The sequence below is a fragment of the Bidens hawaiensis genome, unplaced genomic scaffold (genome assembly GCF_021521415.1).
Source record: "Bidens hawaiensis isolate Kalapana, Puna unplaced genomic scaffold, B.hawaiensis_p1.1 tig00012231_1, whole genome shotgun sequence".
NCBI lineage: Eukaryota > Viridiplantae > Streptophyta > Magnoliopsida > Asterales > Asteraceae > Bidens > Bidens hawaiensis.
This window is the reverse complement of record NW_027491990.1, coordinates 691,982-698,928: the sequence shown is the minus strand read 5'-3', so window position 1 is coordinate 698,928 and position 6,947 is coordinate 691,982. Positions and strand designations below refer to the sequence as shown.

General features: G+C 34.4%; 1 pseudogene; it reads left to right on the top strand.

Annotated features, from left to right (window-relative positions):
* Positions 1-409: 409 nt before the first annotated feature.
* On the top strand, positions 410-2,052 carry LOC143540449 (protein DETOXIFICATION 49 pseudogene; annotated as a pseudogene).
* Positions 2,053-6,947: the final 4,895 nt, after the last annotated feature.

The following is a 6,947-nucleotide window of genomic DNA, read 5'->3' as shown; positions in this document are numbered from 1 at the left end:
AGTCTCTGTTCTCGTTTATCATACTTTTGGCTATTATTGTCGATTTGAATATGACAAGGATATTACTTTTATTTATTACTGTACAAATCTAACATCATTTTGTATTTGTTATTTAGGGAAAGAGTAGTATGTTTAATCCAGGTATACTAATATTACAACTCAACAGGGAACACACAATGTATAGATACATGCATGAAAATGAGCATATTCAGCATAACATATTGCAATAATAAATCACATAACTAAATATTAAATATGTAGCAATATTTAGCATAAAATAAAATAATAAAGTTGGTCCAAAAAATCATCATCCCTATATGTCGAGAAAATCCACCAAAAAGGCGTACATTGGCTTCTTTAAATACCAGCACCACCTACACTTAAAAACACTGCAATTAATTGCCCCTATCCCAACACATACAAAACATGTGTCAGCAAACATCAACACCTTCCTTTGCCAAATGTAACACAACCCATGAACAGTCCGAAATCTATGATCCTTTAATCTCCAAAAACCCTGAAGACAACCAAACAACATTAACAACATCAAATGAGGTCAAGCCCCAAAAATCACAAATCTCACTAGCAACGAAAGAAGCCATTGCGATAGCGCGCATCGCAATTCCGATGATCCTTACCGGAATATTAATGTATTCCCGGTCAATGATCTCCATACTTTTTCTTGGACACCTCGGCGAGCTTCCACTCGCCGGGGGGTCGCTCGCGATTTGCTTCGCGAACATCACCGGATACTCCGTTCTATCCGGTCTCGCCATGGGAATGGAACCCATTTGTGGCCAAGCGTTTGGTGCAGGAAAACTCACACGTCTTGGCCTATGCTTACAAAGAACCATTCTTCTTTTACTCTTTGTTTCATTCCCTATATCCGTTTTATGGATTTGCATGAAACAGATATTAATTTTCTGTGGACAAGACGAAGAAATCGCTGCAATGGCACAAACTTATCTTGTGTACAATCTCCCTGATCTTTTTCTTCAATCTTTTTTACACCCATTACGAATCTACCTTCGTTCTCAATCCATAACCCTTCCATTAACATTTTGTGCAACTTTTTCGATTATTCTTCACATACCCCTCAACTATTTTCTTGTCACACACCTTAAATTGGGGATTAAAGGCATCGCGATCAGCAGCGTGTGGACCAACTTAAATCTACTCGCTTCGTTGCTCATTTACATTATTATTTCGGGCGTTTATCGCAAAACATGGGGAGGCATGTCGAAAACATGCTTCAAAGGATGGCGTTCGCTTTTAAATTTAGCGATTACCAGTTGCATTGCGGTCTGTCTCGAATGGTGGTGGTACGAGATTATGATCATGCTATGTGGGCTGCTTGTTAACCCTAAAGCCACTGTATCTTCAATGGGTATATTGATTCAAACCACCGCGTTGATTTACATCTTCCCGTCGTCGTTAAGTGTTAGCGTGTCGACTCGGGTTGGCAACGAGTTGGGAGCGGGTCAGCCCCGTAAAGCAAGACTAGCAGCCACTGTGGGATTATGTTTTAGCTTTGTGTTAGGCTTTTCCGCTTCGTTTTTCGCCACCGTAGTACGCAACTTATGGGCGATGATATTCACACAAGATAAAGAAATCATAGCATTAACATCGTTGGTTTTGCCAATAATCGGATTATGCGAGCTCGGAAACTGCCCGCAAACGACGGGGTGTGGTGTTTTGCGGGGGACAGCGCGGCCGAAGATCGGGGCCAATATTAATCTGGGATGTTTTTATCTTGTCGGAATGCCGGTGGCAGTGGTGTTGGGGTTCTTTATGGGGTATGATTTTGAAGGGTTGTGGTTGGGGATGCTGGCGGCACAGATGACGTGTGTGGTGGTGATGCTGGTGGTATTAGGGCGGACGGATTGGGAGGTTGAAGCGGAGAGAGCTAAAGAGCTTACGAATGGTGGCAATGGTATGGTTGAAGATGAGGATGAGGATGACAGCGAAGAAACTAAGGAAGAAAAGTATAAGTTAATCAAGGCTGCAAACAAGGAAGAAGAATCTATGGGTTTAGGGGATGATTTAGTTTAATAAATTTGATTGGAATAATTTTGTTTTTTAAAAGAAGTTGTTATAGTTTTTATTTTGATTTTGGTGATATTTGTGTATAGTATAGAGGGAGTGAGAGGTATCATTTTCATCATCTTTTTAATTTTGTTAATGCTAAAAACATAAAGTGATTTAGACAGGAAATGTGGAGAAGAACAAGAATATTACCTCTTCCTTCAAAATAACTTTACAAGTGTTTTAAGAACTCAACTTTCAATTTAACATTATAACGTTATTATAAGATATCATAACTTTCATATAATAAATTTTGTAGATCTAAATAAAATAAATTTATGTTAATTTTATAGCATTTTTATTTTATAATATAACGTTGTAATTTATTTATATAAATTTTGTTATGACATTAAAATTTATTATAAGTTTATAATATAAAAGTTTATTTTATTTTCATAACTTGTTATTTTCATATTAAAACGCATAAAATTAAATAATCTTAAAAAAAAATTTGCCGGTCCATACAAATAGAGGTTCAAATTCTGTTGGTTCGTACAACTAGTTTGGTCAGTCCCAACAAATTCCATTGGTCCTCACAAGTATGAACAATGACTATATTCGAATTTTTTCCCAAAAGAGTGCTGAGGGGAAAAATATTTACCAAAATAGTGTCCTCTCAACAGTATTTACCAAATTAGTGTTTTTGAATAAAAACTTGATTTTCTCACTCCTAATATCCTAAATGACATTTAACTTTATTAAAACAAACTAGTTTTAATACTTTTAAATAAAATATTAAATAATTTGTATCCTTTTCTTTTATTAAAAAACATGGTTTTTTTTTAAGTTTGCGGGTCTCACAATCTTGAATATTAGTTGTCATATTATATATTATTATTATTAGTATCAAAGACTATGAAAATTAGAAATTCACATAACAAGGTAAAAAAAACAATAAATATATTTGCATACAATTAGGTATCAGATCAGTACAATACCGGTATTGAAAATATCAATATGAAATTTGAACAAAATTGGGTAATGAATACCATAACAAATTTATTGGTTCCGTATTTTCTTCTCATATTATCTCTTTAACCAATATAAGTTGAAAAGTCAAGTTCAAACTCTACATGATGAAAGCTTAAGATAGCTCATTAATATTTTTTGCAAGAATTATATATAAAACTTATATAAAGGACAAAAAAAAGATAACTTGACTTTGTTTATCATTTTTATTTTATTTGGTATTAAGAGTTGTATTAATTCGACGTAGTTTACATCTTTATTTTGTTTATATTTGATATTGAGATCGATAGCGGCCTAGAGGGTCAAGTTTTGATGTTCGGTTAGTCTTTTATGTTTTCTATTTTTTTTAAATCATACTGGTTGATTCTTATAGTTGACATGGATTATTAAAATTAAAAAATAAAAATAAAGAGTTATAATCACTTGGCAGGAAAAAAACAAAAAAAAGAAAAAACTTATAATGGATACGTTAATGAGAGCAGCTTTAAAATTAAAAAAAGAAAAGAATACAACACTAATAAAATTAATTAATGTATATATATAAAAAGAAAAATAAATACAAAAATAAATAAAAACACTATATTGGTAAATACTTATTAGGGAACACTATTATAATAAATAGTTTTTCCACCCACACTAGTTTGGGAAAAAACTCAAATCAATACTATATTCAATTGATTTTAAGATTGTGTGGTTTACAGGAGAAGAAACGGACAATTCGACGATTTATGAATGATCATTTCGAGGATTTTCAAAAATAATGACTAGTCTTGAAACTAAGTTGGTCAACATGGACACTTTGTAAATTTTCCAATTATTAAAACTGATTACGTGTCAAAAGAATATTGTTACAATGTTCCATATATAATGTTTCCTAAGGTTCTATATTAAAAGTTTTATTTTGGCCTTTTTGGGTATAAAGTAGATATGGATTTGAACTTCAAAACATAAAATTTAATTAATATTATTATTTGTGTAAATGATTATCGAATAAGGTTGCAAATTTTGTTTAATTTGTTAATATCGAAGGCATTAATTTAAGTTTATAATTTGTTTATATCTAGGGCATTGATTATCATTTTGCTTTTAAGTTAAATATGCAAGAAGACAAAAAGAAAGTGAAATTGATAAGTTTGACTTCTATAATTTTGGTTTTTAGAAGATACGGGTTAAAGTTTTTTTTTACGTTTACTTGAATTAAAGCTTAAGGTAGCGTTTGGTATCCAGCAATGACAGTAGAAATAGAATTATTTTTTATGTGAAAATGAAAAAGTAGTGTTTGGTTGCTCAATAGAATTGAATCATCTATTACACATGAAATCACATTTCATCAAAACCATTCATTCCCATCCCCTTCTTTTTTTTATTTCATTCCTCCTTCACCATACTTTCTCAACAACACTACTACCTAACAACCACCACCACCACTACCATTGGCAACACCACCAATTCCGCCGACACCACCACCGCCGCCACCATCACTACCGCCACCACCATTTTCGTCGCCGGAGCTACCACCGTCGCCATTGTAGGTTTTTTTTTTTTTGGGTTAAAAAGTATTTTGAGATATGAGTGTTTTTATTATTTCTATTTCATTTCTACAATTTTTTTGGATACTAAATAATAAAAATTAATAATTGATTTCATTCTTATAGGTTAACCAAACAAGACAAAGGAAAGATAATGATCCATTTCATTCCCTTGTCCATTCCATTCCTTCTCTCATTCCATTACCCCTTCATTTCATTACCTCCAACCAAACATATCCTAAGATGATGAAAATAAAAGGACTCGGAATCATTGGATTGCGAGGTTTTTATGGCTTGTTTGGTTGAAGGATTTCAAGGGATTTGAAGGGAATTGGAATTTAAATTCCATTGCTTAACCTGTTTGGTTGGGTATGAGAAGGAATTGGAATTGGATTTACTTTCCAATCAAATTCATTATTTGATGGAATTTAGATTCCTTCCATATTGCAAAGGATTTCATGGGATTTCAAAGGAATATTAAAAATTTACTTAAATAACCATAGCAAGAAGCAACCACTTCACCAACTACCACCACCATTTTCTCCGGCCATCACCAACACAATTCCGGCGAGTCTGAACCATGTTTTTCCGACTTGGAAACACCGGCTAAGCAATGCTTTTTTCCGGCCATATCTAAACTTGCGTTTTCCGGCCAAATCTAAACCCACTTTTTCCGGCCATATCTAAAACTGCGTTTTCCGGCCAGATCTAAACCCGCATTTTCCGACCAGATCTAAACCAACACAACTCGTTTTTTTCCCCTTAATCAGTTTTGATTGCTAGTGGTGGTCGGAGACGGTAGTTGACCGGCGTTGGTGAGTAACTGAGGGGCAGTGGTGGTGCCTGATGATTGTGACCGATGGTGGTGGTCGGCAGATTGAAAGAGAAAGAGAGCTGATCTTTTTTTGTAGGTGGTAAGGTTGGTTATATTTGTTTATTTGAAAGGGGAATTTTGTCTTTTTAAGTGCCTTCACATTTCAATTCCTTTAACAAATGCATAACCAAACAAGATATCAATTTTCAATGGAATTCATTAAATTCCAATTCCAATTTCAATTCCAATTCCAATACAATCCACGAACCAAACACACCCTTAGGTTGTTTGGTCGAAGGATTTCAAAGGATTTCAAGGGAATTGGAATTAGAATTCTATTGTTTGGCCTATTTGGTTGGGTATGAAAAGAAATTGGAATTGGATTTAGTTTCCATTCAAATTCATCATTTAATGGAATTATGATTCCTTTCATATATCAAAGGATTTTATGGGATTTTAAAAGAATGTTCACAATTTACTCAAACAACCCTAGAAAGTATCAACCAAAGTCACCAGCGTATTACTAGGGATGGCAAAATAGCCCGAACCCGACGGGTATACCCGAAACCCGAAGCATTCGGGACGGATATACCCAAAGCCCGACGGGTATGGGGCCGGGTATGGTATTAATTTTGAAAATTTTCGCAGGTGCGGGCCGGGTAGGGGATTTGGTGATGCTCGGCCCAATCACCCGAAAAGACATACCCGTTTACCCGAACTATATACCCGAAATAAAAACCAGAAAATTTTTTATTATTAATTTCATTTTTTCTTAACCTTTTGTACTTAAGATATGCAATAAAAAGTATTATTTTTGTTTTATATTATCAAGTTTATACACAAAGTTATACAAAAGTTATAGTTTGATTATTTATTTATAATAACATTTATATAGATGTAATGTGTCATATTTTAGTTTGTAATAGTTCATATATAAATAAAAGTATATACGATAAATATAACGGTAAAAATATACTTAAAAATCCTAACGAATTTTTTTAACTATCTAGTGGGTATACCTGATACCCGATGGGTAATTACCCGACACATACCCGATGAGTAATGGGACGGAATTTTATAATCGGGTACGGGTATGGGATTAGCAATATCCGGCTTGAACCCGGCCCGATGCCATCCCTAATATTCACCAACTACCACCACTATTTTTTCCGGCCACCAACATTTTTTTTTTCGGCACCACCATTTTTTCTGGCCACCACCAACGCAATTACTGCGGGATTTGAATCATGTTTTTCCGACCTAGAAACAACAGTTAATCAGTGCGTTTTTCGGCCAGATATAAACATGCGTTTCGGCCAGATATAAATGTGCGTTTTCCGGCCAGATCTGAACCCTAATTTTCCGGAAATCTTTAAATCAACACAACCCTTTTTTTCAACAGTTTTGATAGCTAGCGGTGGTTGGAGATGGTAGTTGAAAGTGTCGAACGACGGTGGTGAGTAACAGAGGAGCAGTGTGGTGGTGACGATTGTGACCGGCGGTGGTGGTCGGTGTAACATTTCGGGTTTTTATCGTATTTGTTTATCAGT